Here is a 13,558-nt window from a genome sequence, read left to right as displayed (position 1 = left end):
CCCATTAAGACGGAGCTGTCCAATGGGAACTGCAGCTGCGCCCTGCAGGATGCTACAGCCCACCCAGTGACAGTAAATATCCACTGACATTAACCAGCTTAAGCCGCTACTTCCTGTCTGTGTGCCTGTGGCGGCCGCTGTCTTCCCCCGGCTCTTGTTTCTTGGTAGATGGAGCAGATCCTCCAGCTCCGGCCTTGCAGAGCTTCCAAGCCTCAACATATCGGGAAATCTGGTTTTTCCTGCATTGCAAGAGCTTATGAATTAAATATGACTCCTTCCCCCTTTGTTTGTGCGCACCCCTCCTGGTGTTTGAGGTGTTTATGTTTCTGCTGAGTCATGGTGCTTTTGTTCCAGCCGATAGAGGAATGCTATGGTGGCAAAACCTCAGGCTGAGTGGAAGTGAGTCAGATCTTTATTTGGCCTATGGCAGGGGAAGTTTTTGTTGAGTTTCTGAAATGTTTTTGGTGCCTTCAGTAACAGCTGCGCTCAGCAGATGTACAACCTGCCTCAGTGGATCAATAACACACATGTTGATCAGAGAATTATTAAAGCAGTGTGGTACCAGCTGTGTTTTTGGTCAGTCTCTCTACCTCAGGAATAAAGTGAGCCGGTCCAACACTTTGGTTCAGGCTGAAATGTCTCAAGAACAACTGGATGTATTGATAGAAGACATTCATGGTTCCCTGATGATGCTTCCTAAGGCTTTCAAAGCCCCCTGCTTTTTCCTCAAATGCCACCACAACTTTGAATGTGGAAATGTCTTGATAGTGTTTGATTGATTAACATGTAATTTGGTGCAGACATTCATGTTTTCCCTGTCAGGACAAACTGTCATATCTCGACAAAATGATCGTTCAGCTTCTCATCAGGTCTCGTTCCTGCAGAACTTTGGTTAATACCTCAACAACTAAAGACATTCCCCTCAGCCTCAGTTCAAGTGTTCAATGCTAATTAGCTAATCTTAGCATGCTAACAAGCTAAACATTACACCTCATGCACATTAGCTCGGCTCATAGACTCCATGAAAGAAGTGGACGTAGTTTTATATTATAAAAGTGAAGCCAATGCTGAAGAGCCTTAAACCTGCATTGTTTGTGATGGCCAGCAGGGGGTGACACAAAAAGAAGTCCAAATGAATGGAAATCAATGAGAAAATCAGCCTACTTCTCCTAGATTTAATAATAATCATGATGCAGAAACTCATTCGTCACTTCTGGCTCCAAAATATTAATGGTAACAGTCGTAAAACCAAGATTGTAATTGTGAAAATGCCCAACTTGAGGCTTTAAAAACTGCAGTCCACAAACCAAAAGGCTACATCCACCTCCTATATATACAGTCTATGCTACTGCTAAAATGTGCCATTTAAGTAAAACTGCCTTGAGCTCTGGAACAAAGGCCGGGAAGCAATGGGATACTGGGGAACAGACAACACTGCTCTTACTGCACTTTGGGATGCAGCCCGTGTCTCAGGTCTTGTCTGTGTTTTGACACAGAGAGATGCAACAGCTGGAGCAATAAATGCACTCACAGCAGACCAAAACGACCAAATGGAGGCTCAGCGCTTAAGTGAAGCAGCTAAAACATACCTGCAAGAGTCCATCGGGGCTCAGGGTCACATATTTGTATATAAATAGCCAACTTTACGCCGATGACGGATTACAGCGCAGTGTTACATTAATTTTGGAATTAATTAGTTGCTATCGCAGCATCTGTGAATGTGCTGTTTGCCTAAAGAGGGCTGGAGGCTGGACCACAGCTTCTCATTAAAGTGTAATTAGCTCCAACACAATCCCAGGATTTGTACATTCATTCACACAGTTATCCATGAATTAATTAAAAGTTTTCTTAATCCAGTTTTGTGCTCATGATCCTGTTAACTCACATATTGGCTGGAGTCTGCACTGTCACAATTAGGGTAAGTTTGTTCTCATTGTTATTCAGATATGTGATCAGTTAGACACCCAGTGAACGTCTGAAGTGAAACCTCTGATCAAATATTTTAAGAAATTGCCCAAATGATGAACTGTACCTTTATTGCATAAGCCGGCAGTTTGAAGAAATTGGCTTTTAACCCCACAGAGAATACCGAGCAATCCAACGGGGGCCTCGGCGGCGTCGGGGCTGCAGACTGTGGGTTAAAAAAGATGAATGATGTTGTTATTACACTCTGTTACATCAGTGACAGCTGTGGGTCGACTTGTTCTTCTGCGCCTGAGTGCTGTCATCAAATATTTACCTCTGCTGATATCAGCCATGACAAATATCTCAATCCCTTCACTTCCCCAGTGGTGTTTTGCTCATTTGTTATATTGTCAAAACGGCAGCATCAGTCATGTCTGAAGGCAAAACCTGAGGGGGAACCTTAATGTGCCCTTTAAAACAGGACACAATTATTTTTTCTTTTTGGCCACTTGGGAAGCAGTTCAATATTCACTCTCCTTTTAGCTCTTGTTTGGTCTCCACCAGCTCCAGAGTGAAACATCTGGTTCTTTAGTGGCCACAAGCTTTTATTTTAAGGTTTTATTAGGCCTGAAATGTTTGCTTATTATGTCACAGCAGAACAGTTATTTTACTATTTGCAATCAAATTTGTATGTGCTGCATAATTTTATTCACAGGAATGAGAGACTTATGTGTGATTGTTAAAATTTAAAGATGAGCAGCATGACTGCAGTAATTTTGCAATAATAAATAAGCAGCATTTCGAGGCTGTTTTCTTTCCTTAAACTGGGAATAACTGATTCTTTGGCCACTTCCAGGCTGTAAACACGATATATAATCGCCTTATAAAGATGATGGTGATGGTGAACGCGTTAGAAAACATTTTCAGCAACATTAACAATAATCTTCAGTTGGTTTGGACGTCCAATGGAAAAATATGTGTATATCGCTTTTGCTGGTGAATGATCTTAATGCCACTGAAAACACTCACAGCTAGTTGCTAATAACATCTGTCAGCTGATTAGTGCTTTGAACGAGAGAAGGATCATTACTATAAGAGCCCCTTCACAATAATTTGATCCATTGTTAATCTAAAATATACTGATCAGTGCAGCTTTAAATAAAAAAAACATCATTATGTTCAGTTTGATCATCAGCTAATATCACTGATACTGTAACTTCTTGTGTTTCTCTGAGCTTTTACTGTAAACGTAATTAAATAGAAATACATTTGGGTTGAGTGATGCATCACTCAGCCAGTCTGAACCACTTCTAACATAACGAGACATTATGTAATTCCCTATTTACATTATAGAAAGGAATGAGCAGCTAATCTCCCAAAAAAAAAATGTATCTCATTTTACATTATAGTGTGGTCCAAGACACCTGCCTATAATAAATAAATAGATATATGTACAATAAAAATAGATGAAAAAAGAATTTTAGATACATTTCAGAGCGTTGAGGCAAAGAAAACAACAAAATGAAGCATTTAAATAAAAATCCTGCTTCACATTTTTTGTTTACTGAGATCCTCCACCAATGTTCCTGTTGGCCAATGAGCCTCATGGACCGACTGCGGTGATGAATGCACTACACCCCTCACGTTCCCGGCATGCATTGTGGAAAGAGAGAGAGAGAGAGAGAGAGAGAGAGAGAGAGAGAGAGAGAGAGAGAGAGAGAGAAGGTGGGGGGGGGGGAGGAGGTTTGGCTGGGCGGCTGAGGAGGACTGTGGACCTGAGCGCAGAAGAAGAAGAAGCAGCATCAGAAGCAGCAGCAGAAGAAGAAGCAGAAGAAGAAGAAGAAGCAGAAGAAGAAGAAGAAGAAGAAGAAGAAGAAGGGTCACCATCACCACTGACAACCGCTCAGGTAAAATCATTTGCGCATTAATTCTCTGCACCGCTGCTTCGGTGTGTTTGCGGCCGTGTGTGTGTCTCCTGCTGCGGGCTGCGCTTTCTGGAGAAATCAGCTGCTTCTCACAATAAAGCTCATTTCTCTTGCGGGTTTTTTTTTTTTTTTTTTTTTTTCTCCCCCCCTATCTTCCCTTCCTCTCTGCTTCTTTATGGCTCTATGGATGATGTGGGGTCTGACCTGTGCTGGGCTGCTCTGCATGGCAGGCTGGTGATGTGCTACAGGAGCTTTGTGCAGGGATTCCCTCAGCCGTGTCTCTGCAGCCCACAGTCCAGTCACCCATCAGGGTAGGGAAGGTGGGGAGGGAAGGTGGGGGTGTCCATTTCATGATAGTGACTGGAGGGGAGACGGTGCATCACAAAGTCAGTTTACGTGCATGGTAGTTTACAGTGTGCATCCTATGCAGAGAGCCATTTTTACCTTATTTAGCCAATATTGCCTCAAGATAATGGCCTTTTTTTTAAATGTATCACCCCTATTTCATAAACTGTGCCTAAAAATAACAGATTGAATCTTCTAAATTACAGCCCTATTAATATTAAACAGCAGCATATTATTTTAAAGGTCCCATATTAAGCAGAATGCGACTTTTAAATGTATTTTCAACCTTAATTTGTGTCCAAAACGGGCCTCCAGACCGCCAAACTATGAGAAAACACTACTCCATCTTTTAGCAGGTGTGTTTGAAAACATGCAGATTAGATTTAGCCCCCTTTATGATGTCATAAGGGGATCTGTTGGTCATGTGAGCCCTTTAATGTGTTGACTGTCCGCCATTTGGTTTTTCCTATAGACCTGTATGTAAACCTATTCTAGCAGGGCCTCCAAATACAAGGATGGACTTGACAGTGAGCACAATATGAGACCTTTTAAGTGAAACCTGCAAGCTATGAAGACAACGTCGATATTATCGCCTTTTAAATGAATATTGTTTGCAAGCAGATCCAGCAGGTCTGGAGCAGCGTTAGCTTTCATCTGGAGTTGTTTGCTAGTCCAATATTCTCTCCTCTTGTAGCTCAGGTTTGGTCTCCACCAACTGCTTAGCCGCTAAATGCTCCGCCACGTTCACTAGGGCTTTGTGTTTTTTCTCTGTGCTCCTCTAACCTGATTTAAAACAGGCGTCCTGTCCGTCATTCGCTCTTTGAGGGCCTAACTTTTGATAAATAATGCCTACATTTGTTTTTTTCCTGAACTTTAGATGTGATTGTTGCTTTTTTTTAGTCACTGCTGTAGAGAAAAGACGTAACATACAGTTTTTTCAGGGGCTTTAACTGCTGAACACAAACATACAGATTTAATTATTTTTAGCCTCAAATTATTCTACCTTCATATACAGGAGAAGTGTTGCAGCTCAGCGCTGAATATTGATGATAATGATACCATACTGCTAAATAACCACATGAAATATTTATCAGGCAATCAGGAGGCAGGCACAAGCGTTCCCTACATAACCAGTTATCTATTTTGTCTCCCAACAGATGCTCCTCAGCATGAAAGGCTGGCTGCAGCCGCTAATGATCCGTTTTTTAGTGGTGAAGTGATAAATTGCGAAAATAAAAACAGTGACCTTTTTGTCCTTAATTAGTTGGGTGGGTGCTCAGTGTGCACCAGACTTCATGGAGAAAACTGCCCAGTTTGTGATGGGAGGAGACTTTGGTGTGGAAACTAGTTGTAGTGATGAGGGGGCTGCTTTCTTCTGAATGGAGCTTTCAATCAATATGCTGCTGATGCTGTTTATATGGAAATGATTCATCATCAGACTCTAAGTCAGAACTTAGATATGAATGGGATTTGTGGTGTTTTGTGTTCAGTGGCTACAAGTTTGTTATGTTTAGTGTTTTGTTGTTAAGATTAATTAGCCTGTGCTCTCTTGTTGAGCTTCGGTCCAATGAATCCTCTGGTTATTTGGCTCCTTTTAACCTGAAGGTTTCTTGTTTTGAGTGAACCTTTCCAATCTCAGTAGTAGTGCGTAGGAAGAAAGAAAGATCTGAGGTTGTTGTTTCTGTAGCCTCATTGTCTACGTGTGTGTGTGTGTGTGTGTGTGTGTGTGGGGGTATTAATGTGGCGTCTGCAGTGAGAAGTGCGGTGAGGTCACTGCGTGGTGACTCGGCTGAGACTCCTCGCCTCACCAGCTCGTCACTGCTGCTGCTGCTGCTGCAGACTCTCTCACAGCGAGCTGAGACCGTTGTGTCGCCGCGCTCTGTCACTGCAGTCGTCGAGGTTCACAGTTCACACGGATGACTTTCTCGTCCCTTCTGGGTTCTTCTGCAAGTGCAGGGAGCAGCGAGAGTCTCACTTTGGGTTTTCAAGCTCCATTGTTTGTAATTCATGAAGCCGTTCTGTGAGGTAAAGGGTTGTAAATGTCATTATGTCCCCATGTGCCTGTAAAGTAGGTACAAAATAGAAACAGTCATTTGAAAGCGTTTCGCAGCATGTTTGCATTTTCAGGCGCAGAAATCAGCAGCCTAAGCCAAATAGTGTCCTCACAAGCTGGCACTTTACAAGTTTTGCATTGGCTGATTAAAATAAGCAGCAGGCTTCCACACAGCCTCCCACAGCAACTCAACACCATCTTTTCTGTAGACGTCTCGCCTCAGCAGAGGTGACAACATGCAGGAAGTAAAAGATTTTAGCTTTAAATACCAAGAACAGCCACTAATGAAGTATAAGAAGAGTGTAGTCCGCCTCGGGTATGATGGATGTCTTATTTGTAGGAAAGCAGTGCAGAAAGGGATGCAGCACAACTTCATTGTCTTTTCACGTTGTCAGTGTTTTATTGTGATGTGTCACATAGTTCCCAGACCGCTGAGCAGCTGAGGGTTTATCAGCCTTTAGGAGCTGCTCAGCCTTAGAGGATTTAATTAAGCTGGAATTCAGTGATTCGTTTTAGTGTATCATGATCTGAACTGTGTAAAAGAATCCAGTTTTCAAGAAAACACAGAATATTACTGTGTTTTTCATTTAACTGGTGAGATCTACACACTCAGTAGGTTGTACGCTGCCATGTCATGTCTTCTATAAACTCTAACCACTTCATCATATGTGCTCTACAGTTATATTACAGGTTTGATTTGGGTCCTTAAGTCTTTACAGTTAAGGTTATTAACATATGACAGTAGTTTGTTGGAACAAAGCTCCTTGGGGGCTGTTTTCATAGGATATTTAGCCTCTTGTTTCACTCCTTGTAGCGACACTAAGAAGGTGACACACAGCGATGAGTCATAACGTCCCCATCGCCGCTCCCTGAGGAGTCAGAGCAGTGTGTTACTTAGTTTGGCTTCTGCACCACATGTAGGATCAGAAGTAAAACAAGGAGCGACTGTAGAAACGCTGTAAAACTGTTGGTTTTATTGTAACAAGTGGAATAATTTCATTTGCAAAATACATTGAACTTACAGGAACACGCAGAGTGAAGATGCTGGCAGCCATGGGAACAGGAGCAGGAACCAGGAAACAGCTCATGACTTATAACAGTCAGTAGCTTTGACAGCTCTACATCTATAGAAGAGGGAGTGTAGTCGTTGTGTGCATCCATGCTGCTGTATGTGCTATTACAACAGAAGTGACCATCTATCCATTCTTCTTCTTCCTTATCCTCGTCCTTATCCTGAGCAGCACTTCCTGGTACCTTCTGGGGGCTCCCTCGGCCTTCCCAGGCCCAGATGACGTATATAATCTTCCAGCGAGTTCTTGGTCTGCCCTGGGATCTGCTCCTAGTCCTGAAAGACCTCCAAGTGGAGGCGCTGACCCTCAGCACCACGGCTGGAGACAAAAACAGCACCCTGAGTACAGACACTCAGTGATAAACTAACCAGACGTTGCAGCGGCTGAGTTAAACGTTGGTAGGTGGACTCAAACACTGTTTAATACCACAAAGTCAAGCAGACTTCGAGTCCACAGACACGGCAGTGACTCTGAGGCACCGTGACGCTTTGAGCTAAATGCTAACGTCATGTTTTCTCACATGACAAGCTGTCAGTTAATGTGCACTGTTCCTTCTTAGATTAATAAACAAAGAAACCGTCCCTTTATTCAACCAAAGTTTCGGATGAAGTGAAACTTTGATAAGATGACGGCACTAAAGAAAAGTCAGTCACAGAAGATATAAATGTTATAAGATTCCCATCATGCAGAGGGGAGCATGAGCCACGTTTCATAGCAATCCATCCATTTTAGGGCATTTCCTTTAAAACCACAGATGTCAAGGAAAAGTGTGGGGATCACCAAAACCAATAGAATCTATACTTCTTCTTATATTATTTAATGACAGTCCAGAAAGGTGGAGAAAAGCAGCACTGTCACAGTCAATGATAAACTAACCAGACGCTCTTCTTAGTTTTGCTAAAAGGCACAAATAATCTCATTAGTTGAGTTAAATCTTGGTAGGCAGAGTCAAATAATCTGAAATGCTGTCAAGACGTGTCAAACTTAAGTTAAAAAAAGCAGGAGGAGAGACGGGAGGGAGCTGATATGAAGCCTTTTAACTAGACTTGGGCGGTATCTATTTTTCCACACCGTCATGCCTCTCTGACGTCCCTCCTGGGTTTACAATACATGACTGTATTACTGTCAAAACACCCCGATGCCACGATGCGGCCCCTAGCTTACTTTTAACTGAAGTGAAACCGATAATCTTCCCTCCAGCCAAAGACGGGTGAAAGTTTAGGACAGAAACAAAAACATAAAAGTGATTTTATCAGTCGAGGAGCCACAATTGAACTACAGGAAATAAAAATTCAACGTCGTTCTACTTATTGTATTTAGTCATGCTTTTAGATATGGGGTATGTTGTCTATGGAGATTTTTATGGCCAATTGTGATGTTGGTTGAAGAGTCACCAGAAACATAGAAATCCATCCTCTGGGGATCATGAATATCCATAGCAAATATCATTGAAAAACTGGCTTCATGCCACAAACCAAATTATTGGTCAAGGGAGAAATTTGGACTGATGGCGACCCTAGAGGACAGAGAGTCACCAAAACATATAGGTGTCATCCTCTGGGGACTGTGAATCACATTTTCAAAAACATAAGGATCCATTCTCTGGGGGGAGTGAATATCTATAGCAAATCTCATAGAAATAAAATGGCTTTACTCCACAGTAAAGGGCCTGATGGTGGCGCTTGAGGGCAGAACAGGAAGTCACCAAACTCTATAGGTATCATCCTCTGGGGATCATGACTATTTGAACCAAATATCATTGGTTAGTAGCTGTGGTGTTGGACAGACTGACCGACTGACATCGACGAGTTAAAAAACACAGTCTATGGTAACCACGGCAACAGCAAGGAACTGTAAATTTCCAGGGTAGCGGCTGTCACGAACATCCATCTGGCAGAGAGTCCCACACGTTTATTATAATCCCCCAGAATGCCTCTGGGCGGGTTAAACGCCACCTCCCATCCCAGCCTCTCAGCTCAGACTGTCATGAATAATAAAGGCCACACACAGCAGACACACACTGATCCCTTTTAGCTCATTACAGTTGGACTGTGTTGGACAATGACTGTGTGTGTGTGTGTTAGCGTCGTGGTGTGAGGGAAGGCAACGGTGCTAAAGGCCACCAAAATGCCCCAAAGTGATTGTTTTATGCCCCCAAGAGTCCCAGATACCTAAAGGAACCAGCAGATATTCATATTTGAGAAGATTAGAATCAGCTAATCAAGCTAGAACCAGTCGATTGGTGGCGCTTATCAGAGTATTTTATCTATTAAAGATCAATTTTCTGTCCATCAGCTGATTGATTCATTGACTGGACCGTCCTCTTGTGTTACTGGATTTCATTTTCATCGCTAATTAATCTGTCGGTTATTTTCTCACTTATTCCATCAAACAAAATGTCAGAGACTGAAGAAAAATCACATTTATTCACTGTCAGTTTCACGAAAAGCCCAAAAGGACAACTTCAAATCTTTAGTTTTGTGTGAAACATAATGCTGACTGAATAGTTTTCTATTAAGATAATGAGAAAATGTTATTTAACGTGCCTGATAAGTCAGAAAAATGTTGAACGTAGCAGTAAAATGTTCACTGAGAGCATATTTTAATTTGTTTTCTTCCAAAAGTTTGGTTGTTTTTGGTGCCTAACTTTAACCACAGACTGGAGTGTGGACGTGAACTTCCTCCTCACTGAAAGATGATTCAGGTAGCGATTGTGTGTTTGTTAGGAAAACAATTTAGTTTTATACAAATGAACTTTCTCCTAAGTCCTAAAGATATTCAGTTTGCTATTAAATAATCTACAGCAGTTCTAAGTAACAACGCAAAAACCAGAAGCCACCGTCTGCATCCTCACTCCTTCCCACTAATTTCCCACTCTTCCAAAAATAAATACACATGTTCTGCACTTTTATTCGAGCTGGTGCTTGAAAAGATTACGGAGGAGCACATCTTGGATTCAGGAGTAACCCTTGGGTTCGTCGCGCATCATTTATCTCATTAAGGAAATAACATCTGGTGCGTTCGTGGTTACATTTGAAAGCACATATTAGTCATCATCATTGCATAATTTGGACGTGTAAGTTGGAAAATCGGGAACGCTGCATTGTCAGAGAAGATGGAGTGACACTATTGCATGTTCTTGGTAATTAGTCAACTAATTAATCCACAGTTCTGACGGCTTTGGAGTGTAAATTCACAGATTATGTGATATTTTCAACAGATTCACGATCGGGATGCAAAAACTGAAACATGAAACACTTTGAGAGCAGCGGGGAGGAAGTGCAGTCTCCCTTAAGCTGTGTCTTCATCAATTACAAGATTTTTAAATATAGAATAAGAAACACACACACACACACACACACACACACTGTACAGCAGCAGGGGTCTCAGAGTCTGCTGTGGCGTTATTCAGCTCTTCCCCATCATTACAGAGCAAAGCCTGTGATTACTGCAGAGCAAAAGAGTGTAAGGGCCTCTCTAATATTTCCTACATGCACGGCTTACTGTACCGCTCACCAGCTTTCAGTTATCTGTTTCTATCAGGGTGGAGTTCAGTCTGTAAATATTCAGCATCCTTCCTATTTTTACAGTTGGTCCCCACAGACTCGAACCACACAGATCCTAACTGTTCTTTTTATCCTGCTGCTCTTCCTTTGCCTCTTCCTGCTACTCGCTCTCTCTCTCAACAAACTCTTGTGGCTAATTTTTGCCGCCAGGTCAGCAGTAGCAGAGCGTGGTGTCCCCGTGGTGTCCCCCTCTCTCCCCTCCACTCGACTCCAGTGTGGAAAGGCTGCAGAGACAACTGAGAGGCAAAGCCTTCGAGGCTTTAATAGCATCAGATGCGCTCAGGCACAGAGAGAAAGCAGCTTTGTATGGGTGTTGAGAAGGTGGGGAATGTGCCAGTTTGTGTAAAGATAGTGATTTTCCGCATTTCAGCTGACAGCTCCTTATCTGTCCAACGGGATCGAGTCGTTAGAGCGAGGGCCGAGCTGGCAGTCAGCGGCGCTGTGACTATAATTGCCACTGCTTGTTGTTTGTCTGTTTTCTAGTAATTTTCTATAATTTGACTGAAGCAATGCTAGCTTGCTCTCTGTAGTGGTTGAGCATCTTTCTTGTCAGAGGGAAGCCCCCTCACTCTGCGGTAGGAGAGGCTGCTTGAAGGCATATTACATCCCATTGTGGTCTCAGTCCTCGTGACGACAAGCATCTGGCTTGCTGAGATGCCTTGGGCAAAACACACAATCCCCAAACTCAAGTATTAAAAGACTGCTTGATAGTAATTTATATATTTTTAAGATCCAAACCACCAACTATAGTTATAATGCTTTATCTTAGTCCTTATATCAGTCACACTTGTCGCACTGTTACTGGTAATATTCTCACTAGAGCACCAAACGTGTTAACATGTTCATTAAAACGTGTTATTAGTGTAAGCAGGGATCAGCTGTTGTAAGTCAGTGGAAAGAGAAGCCAGCTAGGGAGATGGTGGGGCAATAATTTTGGCCATAAAAGCCCAAATTTGGTCCTCTAGCACGTTCGTTTGTCATTCTACTAAAACATGATCCACACCGAGCTTCATCATTACGTATTTTAATGAGTTTGGGGAAAAATTGTATGTTCTTGACATTAGTTTGCCAAATTAGTTAATGACAAGAAGTGCAAAAGCATTGAAGAAGATTGTGAAGCTGTAAAACTACAGTGTGAAGCCTGATGCCTGTTGGCTCTGCTGTAAAAAGCACAATGTGTATAATTCATTGTTCTGAAGTGGAGCTAAAATGTACATGCAAATGGAATCACAACTTCTTGATCAACACTATTTTATTAGAATCAAAAATTAATGAGTAAAGCTGCCAACTGAGCTTAAATGAGCTCCTAAGAAATCCACACATTTTGCTAAAAAAAGTGCCCAAAAGAAAACAAGACTTGATTTTAAAGTTGCACTAATTGATATTTCTGTAAATTGATTGGGTTAAATGACTCAGTGTCATGTTGAAAGGGACATTTGTAGGTCCTTCCAGCTCTACAGAGTGTTTTAGCATCTTTCAAATCATTGTTTTAGTTCACTCTCACTTTTCATGAGCAGCTGTTTTCAACAAAAAGAGCTCTGCTAAATCCCCTGTGCACCAGCTGGCCAGCAGCAAACAGCATGCAGACGAAGTCAGCAACAAGCTGGTGAACACACAGGAGACCAAACACATGCTAACGTTGCTCCGGGTCTGCTGTTTACTGCTGTAGAAGTTCTGGCTAACGTTATGAACGTTATAATGTTGAGAGAGGTGTTAATTTAACTTCATGGTATTCTGGAGGCTGCAGATTGAAGTGCATTGCATTGTACTAAGAGGTGTTTCAGTCATTTACATACATTAACAGGACAATAAAAAACAAAACTGCTACTAACCACTACCTTACGGCCTCCATAGAGCTCACACATCAGTCCCCTTTCTTGCCTGCAGATGCTCAGACAGAAGCTCTAACTTTCCCTCTGCAGAAAGACTTCCTGATGGTGGTCGTCTGACTCCATTAACTTGTCAAGATGAAACATTTGCCCTACATCCTCATCCTCCTGCTATGGGCTTGTTAGACCCTCCTCTCCCCCCTCAATTACAAAAACACTGCCGCAAACACCGGGCACATCCGCCTGAGACGTGACGCCTCAATAAGAAATGCACTTTCATCTCATCCAAGCTCCATTTACTATGTGAGCGGCCTAGTTTCAATCAGGTTTAAGGGTTTCTCTCCCCTCTGCTAGCACGCTTGCTTCGTTGCAGTTTGATAGCTAATCTGCTTGAATGTCTCTTCTGTGCCACGCTGGCTTCCATGTGTTATATAACTGTTTCCTTTCTTCCAGCGGGCTTTATCTGCTGTACAAAGAAATGAGCCGTGAATCACGGCTCCAACTTTGCATCATCACTGCTGTGTCACTGAATTATTTGCCAGCGGTTTCGGTCCCACCTTGTGTGGGTAACTTATGCTAATGGGGTTTAGCGGAGGCAAACTGTAGCTGCACCACCTCAGTGCACCCTTTCAGTGTGACGGCATCGGCTTTTGTTCGGTCGACACTTGCAAAAGAATGTTTTTCCAGGTCTGATTCCTGAGCTATCATGGCTGCTTGTGTTGTGTAGCATTAACACAAAAACTTCATGTTCAACAAATTCCATCCAAAGTGGATTCATACGATCCACAAAGTCTAATCCAGAGGAATATTTTACTATTTAACTATAAGTAGATGCTGTGATCCCTGGGAGGCTGCAAACACACGA

This window comes from Pempheris klunzingeri, chromosome 22 (assembly GCF_042242105.1).
Source record: "Pempheris klunzingeri isolate RE-2024b chromosome 22, fPemKlu1.hap1, whole genome shotgun sequence".
Lineage (NCBI taxonomy): Eukaryota > Metazoa > Chordata > Actinopteri > Acropomatiformes > Pempheridae > Pempheris > Pempheris klunzingeri.
Note: the sequence above shows the minus strand (reverse complement) of the source record.